The following is a 19558-nucleotide window of genomic DNA, read 5'->3' as shown; positions in this document are numbered from 1 at the left end:
CAGCTTTCCTGTTACTACTGAATTAAATCATCCCCACTGGATGATACTGCCATCACCATGTTTCACAGTGGGAAACTTTTTGAGGTGATACACTATAAAGAATAGCACTTACTGGCTCAACCGCTGTTGAATTAAGTCAGTCACTTTAAAGAGGATGACTACTTATGCAGTCATTTATTTTTATTTGTTCTGTTTTTGCAGAAATTAATTTTCACTTTGACATTTTTTTAATCAAAACATGCAAAATTTTGGTTTACACAATTGATTTGTAAAAGAAATAAAAGAAAAAGCATCCAAGTTAGTGAGTACTAACTTTATTTATATTTATATTTTATTTTTATTTTTTATTTTATCTACAACTACTACTCAGTGGTAGTTGTTATTGTATCTTGCCTCTATTCTGTAACTGCGAAGTAATTTCCCTGCTGGGATGAATAAAGTACTTCTATTCTATTCTATTCTATTTACATCAGAAGTCCAAACAGGGCCATATTAGTGTTAACATGTTGTAGTGCATGTCCATACTGAAGTCAGTTATTAGAGTACAAGTTTCCCTCCTGCTGCTCTGACAACCAGACAGTCTATTTGTTCTCACTGTGGATCAGAGCACAGAAAACATACAGACAGTCACTGTTTTTATTTCTCTTCTGTCTCAGGTTAACAATGAAGGGATGTGTTATGATAACTTTGCTATGTCAAATACAAGAGACATGCCTTTTGTTATTCCACCAATGTGTCACTGATGCTGAACAAATAAAATGTCAAATGTGGATGAGTCATACTATGAGGAAAATCTGAACCTAATGTGTGACTGTGTGAGGATGGGGGATGGGAAAAATTGGAGGGAGACGGAGGAAGTATAGGAGCCCACTCAAGTCTCTAACTCAAACCATGTATTCCATAAAACAAGAACCTAAGCTAAAACGTGTGAAAGGAAAGTTTTGGTGCTTGGTTAGAGAGCGAAAAATAGGTTTCCTCTAATTTTGTAAAGTAAATATTTTAGATTTTTTTCACACTTTCTGAATCTTTTATGTGTTTCTTAAAATAAAAACAAAGCAATGTTCTTTATTATACTTTTTTGTTGCAGATATTTAAACAACCTGCAAAAACCAGACTGCGAGATAAGGCAGTTATATTTATGTATAGAAACCTTCAGCCAAATGCAGTTTAAAGTGGTAATATATGAAGAAAAAGACAACACACAATCTAATACAATGTATCACACCGATAAAAAAAAAACTAGGTTAGATAGGCAGCAGCAAATAGGAAGATCTTTAAGCTAGTTTTAAGAAATCCTTAAGGTGGGAGCATTCCTGCAGTGAACAGGAAGCTTATTCCAGATTTTGATGCATAATAGCTAAAAGCTGCTTCAGCATGCTTTGTTCAAACTCTTGGAATAGTTAGTAGATTTAATTCAGATGTTCTTACAGGTCTCAATGGTACATTGCAAAGAAGTAGGCTGGAGATGTCATCTGGGTCTTTACCATTTAGTGCTTTGTAAGTCATCACTAAATCTATGACCGTTATTCATTAAGCAACAGGCAACCAGTGCATAGACCACAAACTGGACTAATATTTTAGTCTTGTTTTAAATTGACTGCAAGGAAAGAAAACAATGAGGGAAGGTTAGAAGGGTATAAGGAAATATGGAAGGAGAGAAAGAAAGGCAAAAAAGAAAAGGAAGCAAGGGCAGAGGAAAGGATGCAAAGAAGAAAGAAGGAAAGGAAGAAAGTAAGGAAGAAGGGAATGAATGAAGATTGGAAGGAAAAGCCTATTCACTTACAATAAAACATTTTCCCCATGTAATGAAAATTGGCAGTTTATTTACTGTAGGTGAAATAATCTGCCAATGGAAGATTAAGGAATTATGGACATAAAATAGCTCATTTTTCTTGCTGAAAAGTTACTTGTAAGTTAGTTTTGCATCATTTCAAACATACTATGATATTTGCACTAGAAACTAGACCAAGCAGACTTGGTAAGATTTTGTGTTTTTGCAGCGTAGACAAATGAACAGAGAATGAAATCTGGAAACACAAATCATTTTTTTCAGTGTTTTCTTTTCTACACTCCTTCAGACTTGGAAAACACAGAAATCAAATTCCATTATTTTCCACTGGTGAAAGAAATCAGCTTGAAAAACGGACAGCAGCTCCATGTTGGAGTTTCACTCTTACTGCTGCTCTCTCTCATCTTGCATGATTCAAGTCATTTTGCCGTTCTGCTTTCACACCCAGGGGCAACATGGTGTATGTCAGAGCGTAGTCCTGCCCACCACCCACTGGGTTAACTTCATCTGGACACCCAGGCCTCTGCTGTCTTCTCCTCCCCCTCAGCAGGTAAGAAAGAGCAGGGATAGAGGGAGTGCTTGGAGGGGAGTGGAGGCTCAATCATCCAGATTCCTATCATGTTTCCACATCGGTGCTCTGGAGTGTTTGGAATAGCCGGGATGCCTGCAGATTGAGCTCGCAGTCAGGCTCAGCTGAAAGACGGACATCAGGAAGCTGGGGTGGCATTTACAGCATAAAATTGAGACTTTGGTTGTCCCAACTTCCTTAAACTGCGAAGGGAACAAAATAAGACCTGCAAAGGTTCAGCTTTACTTTTGATCACGTGCTTTCCCTCCCACCTGACTGGCATCCATTACTCCCAATAAAAATAACAGACCTCTGTTTTTTCCACAGAGAACCTCAGACAAATACTGAGTGGAATTGATAACTTTAAACCTCCTCATAAAGTGAAGAATGACCACAGATTTTTTTCCTGGCTTTTCAACACCGATAAGGACGTTCTCCCTCATTTTTCACTCTCCACCTTTGTCTCCAAATCTCTCTTTTATTTCACCCTTCCTCTCTCCTATTTATCCAGGGCACAATAGTTACACTGCACACGAATGCCAGCATTGTACTCACACACACATAAATACAAACACATTACACAGCTCATTTGGTTCAGAGAACAGGTCACTTTAGTCGTTCCGATTATGACGCATCACTTTGTAAGCAAGGACTTCAGACTGTACACAGCGTTTGTTTTTCACCCCAATCTGACTGCCTTCTAAATTTTTTTGTTGTTGTTTTTAGCAAAGATAAAGGTGAAATGGTCTGTCACTTATTTATGGGTTCTTCGTTAGTCTTTCACCAGAAACAAAATCAAACTTAACATCACAATTTTGCTGTCAGATAGACCACATGTTTCAGAAAATAAATAAAGAAGTATATTTCTGAAATGTAAAAAAAACAGTCCTTTAAAATTGTCTACAACAGGCGTAACGGTCACAAGCTCTTACACACACACAGACACACACGCACCTACACACACGCCCACACACACACAAAACACCGGGTTTAAAGTAACATATTTAAGTCTTTCTCTTTTTTTTGCAAATGAAAATCCTGGGTGCACTATGGACCGATCCAGTCCTGGATTTAACCAGTGACATCACCAAAGGAGGGTCGGCTACAGTGACCCACCCTAGCCAAACAGTTCCTATCAGCTTAAGATTTTATGAAAATGAACTCAAGAAAAATTGGACTTTAAAGCTTGGTTTAAGCTTGAATCGTGTACATTCCAATGAAAACTCTAGGTAAGTTAGAGATGGTACAAAATATGCCACTTTAACTCCACTGTTAAATTTGGTGAAGGATCTGGCATGCTGTGGGCCGGTTTCTGAGAATGTTAGTAGCTTTCCTTTGACATTTCAAATTTGTGTTCGTGATCAATGTAAAAAGCTAACACTGGTGAGACATCGGGTCCTACAGCATAATAATACACTGCAAAAACACAAATCTTACTAAGTATTTTTGCTCTAGTTTCTAGAACAAATATCTTACATTTGACAAAAGACAAAACTAACTTACAAGTAAGTTTTCAGTTTGATTTAGGAACTTGTTTTGAATCAATCATTACTTAATATTGACGAAAAGTACTAGTTCCACTGGCAGATTATTTCACCTATAAAATAGGAAAAAATGTCTTATGAGTGTAATCATCTGCCAGTTGAGCTAATACTTTTTCATCAATATTAAAGAATTATTATCTTTCTGAAAAGTTACTAGTAAATATATTTTGTCTTATTTTAAGTGTACTAAGATTTCTGCATTAGAAACGAGACCAAAAGTACTTTGATTTTGTGTTTTCGCAGTCTAATCAGTTCAGTTCAATTTATTATTTAGGCAGTTGTTATGTCACAGGATATATGTATATATATAAACTTTGATGCCTCTTGGCCAGAAGTCTTGAAAAACAGGTTTTTAATCTCAGTGAGACTTTCTTGGTTTAATTAAGGTAAAATAAATAAATTTTAAAAATTGACAAAATAAATAAATCCTGTAAAAAAATTTGAATTCATTTGCTAGGTAAAGAGAGGGAACCAGCACTTTCCACAAAGTACAAAGACGGAAGAAAGAGGCTGAAAATCCCAATGTGTGTTCTGTAACTTTGTGAAATGTTATAGACAACGATTCAGTGCTGTCCTCCTGACAAAGTTGTTCAAAGCATTAACAAATTTTGGAAAATTTGTTTATAAAATTAGGATTTGCACTAAACTATTTTTTTTATTTTAGTAATTTAAGGCCCTGATTTCTGACAAGGAGTTGGATAAGTAGATTAACTACAGTTGCAGCCTGTAACTTGCCCCTAACTCACTTTTGTAAGCATTAAACACTGGAACCTTGGCTTCACAGCTTCCCTGTCTAAAAGAATTCAAATCCCTCTATACACACCTCAAAAGCTCATTAACTTAATGAATGAATTTAGGTTTAAGATTTTAAGCATGTTCCTGCTGATGTCGGCAGTCTGTTATTTTAAGCATGGACGTGCTGCTGGGCAAATTTACTTACAGACATACTGTAGGAACTGCATGGATCACTGCAGTGATCCATGCAGTTCCCCTGACCAGCACAGCAGGAAGTCGGGTTAAACATTACACCAAGCACTGAACCAAACTGTTCCCCCGAACCAGTGGCCGCTCTGACTGACACAGGATGTGTGCTTTGTAGTGCCCACAAACTGCTGCTCTTTTCCAGCAACTCTATCCGCCGCTGCGAAGAGAACTGATGCTATCTTTGATGATGTCCTCCAGGACTCCCTTTTGAGACAGACCGGCTTCTGAAAGACTTTCACTGCAGGTGTTTCCTATTGTGAATCTTTTCACGTTACGCAGGTGAATCCAGCCTTTATGAGAGACTTTCGGTGAGAGTTTTTTTTTGTTTGTTTGTTTTTCGCAGATGGTGGTGGTAAACGACACACTAAAGTGGAGAGAAGAAAGAAAAAGGATAAACTCATACTCAGGGCCTCTCTGGACTGCCCACCTTTGACAGAGCAATTCATTCCCAGCATAGACGTGGCTTTCATTGTGTTTATAGATTGAAGGAGGCCCAAGGAATAAATCATGGGGTCATTGAATAGGCTGTCTGACCTTTAACCCCCAGGTTGAGAAAAGACCCTGATCTATGTCCTGATGTCATCAGCAAGTCATTACCGCCAAGGCTCTCAACACCTCTACCATCCTACCCTAATGCACTCCATCGTTGTGCTGTTTGAATATCCCTCTGGCTGTGGCACTTAAATCACTTGTTAGTGTGGCAGTTATAGACTTGACCTTGGCTTGGCGCTGCTTTCCATCCCCTGCTTCCCTCACATCAAGCCATGTTTATAGTTTCTTCTGCCCCTTTTTCCTGCCCAGTCCAAAGTATCCTCAGCTATGGAGGCAGTACACCAACTCAGACAAATACGCTTTATGTGGTTCAGTTGGCTGCTCACATCAAACTTTTGTGTCCCTGTTTTTTCTCAACGTACGCCCATCAATGTTTTCAGCCTGGATCTCTGTGCTAACGTGGGCTTTTGAAAGCAGCAGCTCATCCAGAAGATGTTTGGACATGTGTCAGCGGTCCGTCGAGAAGAAGCATGTTTGCTCTTGTGTGGGTGACAGAGTCTGTTAGAATGAGACAGAGGCATTGAGGCCAAGCTTATGTTTTCTTAAGAGACACTGAGGTGAACTGAGGTTAACTATTTTGACCGTGAACGCCAATCTGAGATCTAATTTGAGTTGAGAGGTCTCCCGAGAAGTAACCTCCTCACCAGGTCCCTGACCTTTAAACCCTCCAAGCTGCCTCTGCTCTATATCCACATAAACAGACACAAGAGAGAGGTGAAAGTTCCTGAAATACCTTTTTTTATTAAAGATTTTATACAACCCAAACTGGAAGTTGACAGTCTGTTGGAAAGGTTGTAGCTTTTCTGTCGCGCTTAAATGTTTCAGGTCATCAAAATAATTTAGATTTTGTCTAAAGACAGCCTGAGTAAATACAAAAAGCAGTTTTCAGAAATGGCTTTATAATTCTTTCCAGACTGATAGATGTCAGTGAGTCTGTTTTTTATCTGTTCTGGAATTTATTGAGATTGGGGAATTGTTTTTCACAGTTTGAGATGTTTGGCCTACTTCACGCTGTTGAAAAGGTTTTCTTAAAGGATTTTTTGATTCTACAGGTGTAGCAAAAATTCATCTGTGTGTGGCTGGTGAAAGAAAACAAAAAGTTTATCTCAGCTTGGCTTATCTTCAGTTTAGCTTATTTATTCTGCATATGTAATTATTTTACCAGGTACTCTTGTGAAACACAATTAATTGTTAACTATGCTAAGAAGACAAACTGATTGCAAAAATCTGTTGCCCACAAAGCAATGACATTGAATAAATGATTAAAAACATCAAAGATTTAAAAAGCACACTTTCTTTTAAAAGACTACATGCATATATTTGATTAAATTGAGTTTTGTGTATGTAGTTTGTAAAATGTGATGTCTGTCTAATCTTGTGTATATTAACTATTCTATGTTTTGTATTAATATTTTTTGTATTTTGTCAATTGGACCCCAGGAAAGTGGTTACTGGGAAGACTACTAACCACTTTTGTGGAATCCTAATAAATTCTACAAAAGTGTGGATCCTAATAAATAAACACATAAACAGTAAATCTCAGTTCATTTAGAATTTTAAAAGGTGAGAAATTACATTTAACATAAGGTCAGACTGCTTTGGGTTTCTATTTTCCCTTAGTAATTGAACTCATCCTTCTAAGACTGCAGTTTGTTGTTTTACACACGTTACTCAGGTAATTTTTAACAACTCTTTTGGGATGATCTGAAATATAAATGTGGCTAAAAAGTTAAAACAGCTGAAATACATAAAAGGGCCAATAAAAGGGTTCTTACAATTAATACATATTGGTAAAAAGAAGTAGAATTCCTCAAGCCTTTCTGTTTGTGCTTTACTTCACAAAGTTTCCATGATGTTTACATAGTTTCCTGTGAATGGTAACAGAGAAGCGACTGTGTAAGCGGAATGACTCAAGGCTTCATGTTGCTGCATGCCCACCTCCGGAGCTCAGACTGACAGATTTATAGCACCGTCTACCACATCGTTCTGCACTTGCAAGTTTTAGTCATGCTGTTGAGCAATGGCATTCTCTGAAAATCCCATCTCTCAGCATCTAGAAGTTTCATTTTCATCCACCCTCTCGCCCACAGCAATAGCGGAAAACTTAAGGTGCTCAAAGAAAAGCAGATTAAAAACTCCTACTGGGCTCATAAAATAACCAGGTATTCATGGGGGCACCTGGATTAACTACCCCCTGCAGAAGTAAATGCACCTCAGCACAAAAGCACTTTTGACTAATCTATGAAAATTAAAGATTATGTCTACACCAACCATGCGAAGCTTGCCAGGAGTAGCCCTTTACAATTACAGCTTCAAGTAAACAGTTGTGTGTGTGCCCGAACATGCAATGGATAATGTGTTCTTCATTCAATCCCATTCCTTCAGCAGGCTGAGACCCCAGTTGGTGTTTATGGCATATCCCATCATTATAATCAAATCTCTGTGGAAAAATGGGATAATGCCAAGCAAAGCAAATCTGTTTTTTTTTTTAAAAGAACACAAACAATGAAAATTGCTACTCATTTCTTTCTTTCTGGCTTAGTTCTTTTTACCTTAGATTTGTCTAGCTCTGGTGTTTTTACACTTATCTTAAATTATATTATAGATATTTCATTATGAGGCTTAGTTAGCTTTGTTTACCTCATTTTAATCTTGTGTTTTTTAGTTCAGTTCATTCAGCTTGTAGCAAAGGTTAGCTTGGCTTTACTTACTTATTGTGTTTTGTTCACTAAGCTACAGTTTAGTTTAGTTTAGTTTAGTTTAGTTTCCCAGAAATATGTCATTTTTATCTCAAGAAAACCTACAAAGTGTCAGTTCCACTGAGAAACACTACGTTATGAAATGCAGTGAGAAAACGATTCTGACGTCACCACCAGCATGCCACTTTAGACCACCAGGTTTTTAAAGACCATATTGAGATGTGACATACTAGTAATTATTTCTTAAAGGCTCATTTTTACTATAACACTGTAAAGCAAAAGCTGCAAACTAAAATATATGCTGAAGATTTGTAACATTCATAACAATGTTCATGATTTAATCTGTGCCATAACACGAACACCACTTATTCTAATTTATGTACTTTACCTGCTGTGGTGAAAACAGGTAAAATTAGAACACGGAGAACAACTAAAAATACAGACATAACTTTAGTAATGTCGCAAACCTGCTCTGACTTGATCGGGTAAACAATTAATCATTGTTTAGCGTGTTTACTATTATTAAAAGTACAGTCACTTAAATGCAACAGTGTGGGAAAACCTTAGGTCATAATTAGTGTAACAGTGAAAGTTAAGAGGACACACCTTTGTAAACTGACTCCTGAGAACTCAGATATTCACCCTGGAAACTCCTCCTCTAACTCTTCTTCTGGCTCCACTATTAGGTTTAGGGTAAAAAAATACTCCCAACTAACACACGCACAGACAACATGTGATCTGCATGAAGCCATCTCAGCTCCGGCCTGGCCTGTCTTTCACATCCATGTGCTGCCCAGCAGGAACTGTCATGGCATTAACATGTCACCATAATTTACAGTGACAACGAACAACTGCTTCTGCTGCTATTTATTAATGATCACACAGTTTTCTTCTAAAATAAATCAATACATTCCTTTCAGAGGAGTTGATATGTTAAGAGAAGGGTAGAGGTAACCTCTGACCTCTGGGTAAAGAAAAAAACAACTCAGAGGCTACAATAGGGGATAGTTTAAGTCTGTGCTAAAATGTGCAAATTTTTCATCCTCTTTCCCTGATTTTTGAAACACATAGAGATGAAATAGAAATAAATAGGAGATTAGAAATATTGTGAAAGAAAAGGGATGGACAAAAGAAGGGAGCACGACCCAAAGTTCAGCTGAAGTATGAGGATAAATCAGAAATGTCGAGAAAGGAAGCCCCCTCTTTACATTTTGCTCTCCAGCTGACGAGCCAAATTGTTCTCCAGCAGAAAGTGGTCGCCTCAGTCGATTGATGTGCTAATAACGCAGATCAATTGCTTGTTTATCTAGCCATACTTAGAAGAGCTGAAATCAGTCCTGGTGTAAACATTAACCAGAGCGATGAGAGTTGCAGGACGGGAAAGAGGTTTCAGGGAAAATGAAGAAATTTGCTCTCACCTGGAAGGACAAACAGGGAAATTTCTTAGCAGAACTAACCAAAGATGCAAACAATGAAGCAAGAAAAACATTATTAACCTTTACACACGTATGTCATACTAAACAAAAATCTAGATTTATTACATTTCAAATCAGAAACAGTGTATCATAAAGTTGCATGTTGTGTAAAGTATTCATAGATATTTTCTATTTTAACAAGTTACAATCAGAAATCGTTGAAAATGGAAGAATTTTTTAAAACAAAATTCTGAAAAGCATAGCATGATTATTTAGCACTCATTTGAAATAAATACAGGGCAATTCAGGAGGAAATTCTTCAGCTGTGGCTGATCGGGGCACAGGCTCACTGGTCAACAAGGCACCAGGTCAACAATCCAAAACAGCCAGCGTGAGCAACAATGAAAGAATTTAGATCAAAACATGTAACCATCTAAGATTGATGGTTACAGACACTCTCCAACCACTCTGAGTGAATTTAAGTTTGTTCCCCCCCCCCCCCCCCCCCCCCCACCACCACCTCCCACACACACACACACACGCACACAGGACTAGGCAAACACATTAAATCTAAAAACAAAATGTTGCTTTCCTTTCTCTACACATTCATCCACTCCTTTGCATTGGTCTAACACTTTAAATACCAATAAAACATAATGGAGATTGTGGTTTTAATGTTACAAAATAAAACATAATTATGGGTTATTAATAGTTTTGTCAGGCACCATAACACTTTTATGGAGACTTCTGCTGTCCAGTCTCGTTTAGATTTAAAATTCCTCTCTACTATGTTACAAAAAGTTCAGTTATTTTCTTCCAGTGATATTTTAATGAGTAGTCCAAACTGTAATTAACATTTTAGGGAGTTATGATGTAAAACGGTGGGTTTTAAATTTGAATGCTAATCAGAGGGTTAGGACATTGGAATGATTTAGTCTCTTCTGCATCATGCTGAAACGCCCTGTTTTGGGGTCTGGATCGGGTTAGGCCTGTTGTATTTACACTCTTTGGGGATGCATGTGTTCCTGGTGGGACATGTAGTCTGTGACCATGATGCCTGATACTTTGACCCAGAGCACCACCCTTCACCCTAAACAAGACGCACAAGCACACACAATAACCAGGTCAACAGCCACTTGCTCAGACCATTAATAGACTGAAACTGGAGAAACTTTAATGGAAGTTTTGATCCTTAAGAATGTGAAACTTGTATGACAAAGTAAAGGTCAAATTTGTGATTTATAAAGAAGAATAACACCTTTCATTTTTAGAGTTCTGAGATGTAGAAAAGTTAAGACAGTCAGTGCTTATATAGGCATTCTTGTAATTTGGGAGTGGTAGAACAGGCATGGGCCCATTGGCCCCTGGCACTGGGGTCTCTGTGTTTGGTCCATGGCTCTGCGTCTGAATGGGCCAGTGGCTTAGCTGAGAAATCTGTGCGCACAAGGCCTCCATGGTTAATCTGCTAATGTATTGCAGAGGTCAGGAGGGTTTTGCACCAAATCAATGGAGGGATTTACACAGCTTTCCCCTGGAATGTGCTCCGTCCGCACTCTGCTTTGGACAAGCAAAACACATCCACTTTCCAAATTTTCATTGCATTTAATGACAGAAAAACATTTAAAAGTTATGTTTGTTTTCCCTACTTTATTATTCGCCTACTGCAAAGAGTCAACAAAGGAGAGAGACTCGGTTTTGCTTATCTGAGTTTGTCTGACCAAATACAGCAACTGTTTTTGAATAAAGTTGAACTAAAACACGACAAGTGATGTAGAGAATGTATTTACAGCAGAAAATATTTTCTGGGTTCCATTTTGTTCATGTCATGTTTCTGTGATTTTATAAACTCAAATTTTAGGATACATGAATGACGGACGGATGGACGATAGAAAGGCAGAGTTATGTACATCTCAGGTTTGAACCTTATTCATCTAAGTAAAAGTTCTAGAAAGTTCCTGAATTGATAAAAACAGGAGGAATATTTCTATTAGCCACATTCATGTAAGCAAAAAGTGGACACAGCTTCACTCAAGCCAGGTAGAAACAGACATGAGAGTAATCATTTATGCAGAAAATTCAAAACATCATCAAACAACAAGACCTGATCACCTCTCTTCTTCTTCATCTGGACTATAGTCCAGATGAAGTAAAAACCAAAGTAAATCTCACTCTGCAGCTCAGCCAATCTGTTTCTCATATGAGATCACCTGAGATATTTCAGACTTCTTATCTGCAAAGAGTCTGACTTGTTTTATTCGAGCGTCTTTGCATGTGTGTGTGTGTGTGTGTCTGAGATTTGGGGGTGAGCAGGAATGCAGCCAGCGCTCCATCCCTCCTCTTGTTACCTTCTCAGACCGCCAGACTGGGCCAGGCTCAGGTCATAAATATAAGCTGGCCTGGATAGAGGAGGACACCCGATCCCAGACAAGCAGACGCAGAAAACGGGGGCCCCGGCTTTAAAACCCCAGACAGCCGTGCTCGGACCAGAGCAACCACAGACACTCACACAGACAGCTCACTCGCACCAGCACAAAGGTCACAAAGCTCCATGTAAGTCCGCTCGGCTCCTTCAGCTTTGAAGTTTGGCTCAGGAGAATCTGGTGTTGTTCTTTTGCCTTTATTTATGAGTGTAAGATTAAGGAGCACCAACTTGGAGGGTTGATATTTAGGGTGGTTCATGTAAAGAATGGATTTACAGCCAGCTAATAGGCATAGAATCTCAAGATTGATTCAGTGACTATTTTGTGTTAATTTGTCCTTATGTTCTGGATCATGTTCCTACCCAAAAACATTGACCCATTTTAGATTTTATGGCAAAGTCCACCATATTTCAGTTTATGCACAATTTCCCCAGATCCTTTGAAAGAGAAACGGGTCTGCGCCATCACACACAGTCCTGCATACTTAACAGTGGGTATGAGGTAGTTTTATAAAGAATTTCTCTTTTGTTTTACTCCAAATCATAAACATTAATCAGTCAATCGGTTATTTTTTACTCAAAGAGTTTATACACATCAAGAGGAACACAAAATATTTCATATAACATAAAAACAGGGGGATGAAGAGTCAAACAACAACAAAAAGAATTTTTTTAAATTTTATTTTCATCCGAGACCATAATACCTAAGAATGTTATTTATTTAGATTTTGACACAGATTGACAGAATTAGAATTCTGAGTTTTAAGTCAGAATTTTACTTAATTATTTTTGGTGGCCCTAATCTTCCATATAGTAATGACTTTAAAAAGAAAAAAAATCCTTATTTTTGATGCTGTTTACTTGTCCTTCTACATCAGTCTGCTGTATCTGTGTGAGCTGCTGCAACGCTACATGATCTGTTTACCAATAGTGTGCTTTGCTGCTGGGAGAAGAACCAGAACTGATAGCCAAAGGTCTTTTTAAAGCCTTTAGATCGGGGGTGGGCAATCCTGGTCCTCGAGGGCCGGTGTCCTGCAACTCTTAGATGCAGGACACCGGCCACCATCCTGGTCCAACACACTTGAATCAAATATCTGAATCACCTTCTAAGTGCAGTCAAGTTCTCCAGAGTCCTGCTAATGACCTCATTATTTGACTCAGGTGTGTTGAAGTAGAGACATATCTAAAGGATATGCCTGGAATTGCCACCCCTGCTTTCAATCAATATACCCTACAGTTCAGAGAAAGTCTGGCCATTTCAAGAGGCTTTCAAAAGGGGAGCTTTTAGTATGCATCCCAGTTTGTTACATACAACTGAAAAAAGCAGCAGCTTCTGCAAAGACGTCCATCCCAAACCTCAAGTTCACTCGCTGCTCCCACCCTGCCTCTGGCCTCTGGCCCTGGCCTTCTCAGTGACATGATCTCTCCATTCATCTGCCAGATTGTTTCCTGTGCATCAGGAGGGGAAGTGATGCAGGAGTCAGCTGTTGGATAAACCCACAAAAGGCCCCCAGCTTTCAGTCCATGAAGGCCTCTGGTGGCCTCTGCCCTCTGTTCCCATTGCCTGTCTGTCTGTCACTCCTTTTGACTGACAAGCCTCGTCACCTCCCACAGCTACACCCACTCACACACACTTTAAATATCATTTGTTCTGTCCTGCGAACTTCAAAAAAATTGTTTTGCATCTTCCTTTTTGTTCGCCACTGGTTCAGCAGAAAATGACGCTGCATCTGTCATCACTGGGCAAGGTTGACATGTTATTGAGCTGTTAAAATCATTTCACTTACTGTAGTTGCCAAAAAGAAGTGGAACCCTAGTGGAAGACCAGAGTGAATATAGAAGATTAATAAACATGCCATGAAAGAGTCTTTACCCTCCAAATTTTCTGATCTCCTTTAGAGAAAGACATTGAACTTAAAATTTAATTAATTTATTTAGAAAGATGGTCAGATTTAGCAAATGATGCAATAAAAAAATAAAGTCAAAGGCAAGTTTACATTTGGTTTAGTTTTTCCACTGATTCATTTGAAAATAAAGTTGATGTTTTCTATATTAAACATAAAAAAATGTTTCCTCATGTGTACCAACCAAAACTTACAAAGAAGAATAAAAAATAAAATTCTCTCTGGAAAACATGAGCAGCCAAGTTGCATTTTCAAAAATGTTTTTGAGTCAAATAAGAGAATAAAGACGCAAATAAGCAGCATTTATTGAATAACTCACTGAATAAATAAATTCTATTTACTCATTACTGAAAAAAATTGACTGAATAAGTAAATTTTTTCAGGAAAATGAACACTGGTATTTGTGGGGGTTATAGGGGCGATAGCCATCTGCAAATAGCTAATAAATTTAATACTTAAAATGGCAAATATCTCTTAATTGAATTAATCCACACAGTGGAAACTGTCTTAGAAGAGAAGACATCTCCAGTATTCCTTATCTCAGCTCTTGGAGGAACAGCTAATCATCGGCAAGGAAAATTTATGACACTCCTGGATTGGTTGTTTTGCTCACAGCGTGTCAAGTAGCATTGCGCCTAAGCATTTCTGCTTCCAATGCTGTAGCTCTTTCGAATATTTTAGATACGTTCTCTGAAAACAGGTACATTTTCCACAAATAATTTGGAGTTAAGGCTTGCAGAAAAAATTAGGAAAAGGTGAATCAGGGAATACTTATTACCTTTAAGCATCAAAACACTGCTCAAGATTTCCATTTTAACTTGTTCCCAATATTCCCTCCTCTTTCTGTCCTTCCATGTTCCAACCACATATTGCCGCTGGATTGAGCTCTGTCTGCAAATGGAGGGCAGTCCTGATTCAAGACGCTTTGATGGAAAGTCATCTTTGGAGGCCAAAAATTAAGCTCAATGTGTCTGAAAGCCAAAAGCTTCAAAGAATAAAAGCAGAATTAAGAGGAAACCTGTGGAAGGGAGTGAGGAGGACGTCTGTCATGGTGAGAAAAATGTATTTTGGAGAACGCCACATGGGGCGTTATCTTGAAAGCATGATTAATTTGTCTCCCGTGAGAATGGGGGAGAATTTCAGTGTCTGGTTTGAGATGGTGATTTCCATAGTAACAAACTGGTTCCAGTGGGATAAGCAGGGATAAAGAAAGTCTCACACAACTGTCTCATTTATGTCTCTCTTATGTTTGTTTTATTTCAATCCATCTGTCTGCAGCGCAGAAGCTAAATAAATTACATTTTAAAAACATATTCATACCTTTTGAACTGTTTTATATTTTTTTCATGATAATATTAGAAACTTCAGTTTATTTATGTTATGTGATAAAGCAACACAAAGTGCAGCAAAAAATATGAAGTTTTATTGCAGTTGCAGCTGCATGCATTGTAGGATTGTCTCAACCATCTTTGCTGAAACTTTTGTTCTTTCTTCTTCATAAAATAATACAAACTTAGTCAGATTGAACAGAGAGTGACTCTTAACAAATTTCAAAGTCTCATGACACCAACATTACCCCACTTTTATTTTCTACTCTTTCTTCGTTTCTAGAAGCTGGCATTCTGCATTCCTGCTCAGACATTTTGAACTCAAACACAGCATACCCCACATGTGTGGCATCGACCATCATTTCCCCTGTTCTGTTTGCCGAACAGTAAAAATCCAGCGGCCACAAACCGACGTTTGAGGGAAAGCCTCAGTGGTTTCCCTCTGAGGCTCCTCACTCCAGCCGCAAGCGACAGAGTTTCATGAGAAATAATGCTAATAATGGGGGCAAACCGACGGCTCAAACGCTTCCTTCCCACTGCTGTTTGGGTTTTTGTTAGATTGCTCCTCTTATTACCGAATCGGCCGCTTACCCGACACTTTCTGGTGCCGTAAAAGTGGTGCAGCTGAACTTGATCTGGGCTCAAGTCAACGATGTAATTTATTTAAACCCCAAACAGGCTGAAAATGAGCGTGCCGGGAGCTCCGGGCCTTTATGAACCCTCAAATACCGAGGACAGATAGGTGGGATTAGAGGGCATAAACGGGACAGAAAAGGAGCAGAATAAGGAATACAGGAGGTGAGAGAAACTGAGGGGGGAAATAACAAGAACGTTGAGGATAAATGGGTTGTAGAGGCCAGCTTTTCTGTTCTCCCAACTCTGGATTCTTGGATAATGACCGGCCTACGGTGGTGCAGAGCTTCGCCTCGCCAAATGAAACAAGAGACCCAGCCAGCCTGATGTTTTTAATTTCTCTCCTTTTCTCATATATATATATATATATATATATATATATATATATATATATATATATATATATATGACACAGAATCAGCGTTTAATTTTTTAAAAAACCACACAGCTTTTCTCCCATTTGCTGATCTTTTTTGTTTTGCCCATTCAGCAAGATTGTCTAGCCAAAGGAGGGTTTTGTGGGTTGCTAACCACTGGAGGGGATGTTTTCTGAGAAATCCCCTCCGCCAATAACTCTTTGCAGCTTCATATGCTGACCTCTATGAATGACTTTTAAATCCTTGTCAAACAGGATTTTAGGGGATACATCTTTATTTATCAGTGACCTGCTCTTTAAACGAGATGGTGAAGTTGATAGGAGAGAAATATTTCCATCTAATTAATCTAGTGCTGTATATGTTCTTGGATGAGTGCAGGTATGGAGGGACAGTGTGTTATTTCCCCATCATTTGGGGGCAAAGCCAGGAATAAGACCACAGAGAAGACTTTAAGCCTCTCCTCTCACGCACGTTTAGCAAATCTTGCAGTGCGGAGAAGTTGCTGTTGATCAGTTCTGTTTGCTCCCGATGGTGTGATGACACAGGTCCGGGATCCACGCCACTGGGGATTTCTGGGATCAGTACACTGCTGCTTCTGTTTCAGTATGGATCAGACAGTCCAGCTTTTAAACAAAGAACATTTTCTGCTGATAAATCTGTATTTTGTCCTGATTTGCTGTATCAGCGAAGTGTGACAACAGCAAAGTTGAAGTTTTGATTTGTGTTTGGTATCATTGGTCTGCTGCAGCAACCAGCTGTGGCCTATTCCAATCATCTAGTTCAGGGGTGTCAAACTCCAGTCCTCGAGGGCCGCTGTCCTGCAACTTTTAGATGTGCCTCTGCTGCACCACACCTGAATAGAATAAATAGGTCATTAGCAAGGCTCTGGAGAACTGATCTACACAAGGAGGAGGTAATTAAGCCATTTCATTCCAGCGTTTTTTGTACCTGTGGCGCATCTAAAAACTGCAGGACAGCGGCCCTTGAGGACTGGAGTTTGACATATGTGATCTAGTTGGTCATTTTGGGTGAATCTGGAGGTTTTCATCTTTATTTAATATTCAAAACATTGCATGCTTCTGTCACCACCATGCTTGACATTTGGTAAATGTTATTTTTGGTCAGCTGTGGCTTTAGCTTTTAAACTCTCATGGATGCCATTTCCCCACGATCCTCTTTCTTATTGTTGAATCATGGAGACTGACTGTAACTGAGGCAGATGAGGTCTGTGGTGCTTTAGATATTGTTCTAGTTTCTTCTGTGACTTCCTGGATGAGTTGTCTTTGTAATCCTTTCCAGACAGACAGATGTGATTTCTCATCCATTCTTGAATCTGTTTAGATTGGGAAATGATCTGCTGTTTTTTAAGATTTTTGAACCTACTTCATGTTGCAAGACAAGTTCTATTTAACTTGTTGCTTGTTTCTGCAGGTCTGACGGTAAAAATTGTTGGCACAGTTAATACATCATTTGAGCAGGGGGCAAGTATATTTTCATAGGGGTCTGGTTGCTTTTTTTTCCTCAAGAACTGAAATTCTGGGGTGGTCTGTGGTGTAGAGGGAGAATTACTGCTCAATATAAAGACACATGAGAAAAGTAAAGGCTAGTAATCCAAAAGAAAACTTTAAAAAATATATAAAATCAATGTTGAAAGATCCTTTTTTAATTATTCATGTTATTTTTCTCTGATATTAAAATCTGGTTGATGATCTGAGAGATTTAAACGTGGCAGAAAACCCAAAACAGAGGAAATGCGTAAGGAGGAAAATTGGTTTTTCACAACACTGTGGGTGCATATAAATTTCCGATCTAGACTGTAAATTGTGCACCATGTCATAAATGTTTCCTAAGCAATTTTTAAAGCTGTCCTTGAAAACCTTTCCAAATTCCTTAAGCGAAACAGTTTGTCTCATTTACTTCATCCATCAACAGATGGCAGCTCCACCTGCAGCCGCACCTTATTCCAAATGACATCCTGCACCTTGGACCGCCTGCGCTTTGCCCACTTATTACCAGAAAAAAAACCATATTTGCTCAGCTAAGTATTTCTGCAAACATTGGCATTGGAACAGAGTCCAGGTAGTCTGGCCAAGGGTGATGGAGAGATTTCCGCTCCAAGAAAGACATCACCTGCTCCTCGTTGCGGCAAAAGGAGCCAAAGGGTTCGACCTGCTCTGCACACGGCTTTTCTGTAAGGCCGTGTGCAGAACTTTGGCTGGACGTCTCTGAGCTAAGATGAGGCCCGTGAAACTTCACTGACATCTCCAGAATGTGTGGCTAATTGAGAATGTCAGCTCATGAGGGTTTTCTGACCAGAGGAGAGGGTTGTACAGCTGTACAACACTTTGGGTTTACAGGCCTGTAAATAACAAACCAGTGATTAATGGCATATACATGACAAATCTGTAGACTGTTCTTATCATTATGCATTCTTTAAAAAAACATCATTCTACAGCTCAGTAATGCATTGGGAGCATCAATCCAAGTATTTAATCTGTTATTCTAAATGTATTGCAAAACAAAACGGCCTTTAAGTCAAGTTAAAGGTATTTATTGCAACATTAGTCATAAAAATAATTGTTACTGATGGAAAAATGCTTAGTAAACCACTGCAGACTATTAGGGAGGCAACATTCCTATCTTTATTGGTTATAAAAGGCCTGGCAAAAGTATTCCACCCTTGGAAACTGTTCTACATCTTTTAGGTACATTTTGGTTTGTTATTCTGCGGGTTGGTGACCCTTTACCGAATTCTTAAGTCATTTGGAGCCTCAAACGGGTTTTCTTCACAGATTGACCTGCGTTCAGATCCAACAACCCTGACTAACTTCCCCCACCGTTTATCTTTCCATATTTATGCGATGTATTGAACAAATCTCTGGGAGATTCTGTTTCTTTGAACAGGTTCAAGGGGTTTGAATTCTTTTCCTCTGCATTTCGTGCATGTTCTGCAGGGGGGAGTTTTTCCTTAACTATTCCTCTCCTGATTTGAAGGAAGATTAACTATGATTTCCACAGCAGCAATATAATTAAAATAAGTTTCTAAACCATGAAGGTTAACATTTTTGGTTAAAAACAGAGATTAGAAACAGGTAGATCTATTTATTTGGGGGAATTATAAAGACAATTGCACTCATTGGGTTTTTAGGGTATTGGCATAAAGGGGGCTGAATAAAAAAATGCCACACTTTTTAGATTGTATTTGTAAAAACAATTAAAGCTAAACTGAATATGTTTTCTTGTCCTCCAAAGCAATACAGCAGCTCACACTATATGAAATGGAATAAAATATGTCAGAGTCCTTCCTCCTTCTTGCCCAATGACTGGAGAGATGTATGGATAAATA

Source organism: Xiphophorus couchianus, chromosome 22 (assembly GCF_001444195.1).
Source record: "Xiphophorus couchianus chromosome 22, X_couchianus-1.0, whole genome shotgun sequence".
Classification (NCBI taxonomy): domain Eukaryota; kingdom Metazoa; phylum Chordata; class Actinopteri; order Cyprinodontiformes; family Poeciliidae; genus Xiphophorus; species Xiphophorus couchianus.
The sequence above is the reverse complement of the archived record's forward strand: the minus strand, read 5'-3'. Positions refer to the sequence as shown.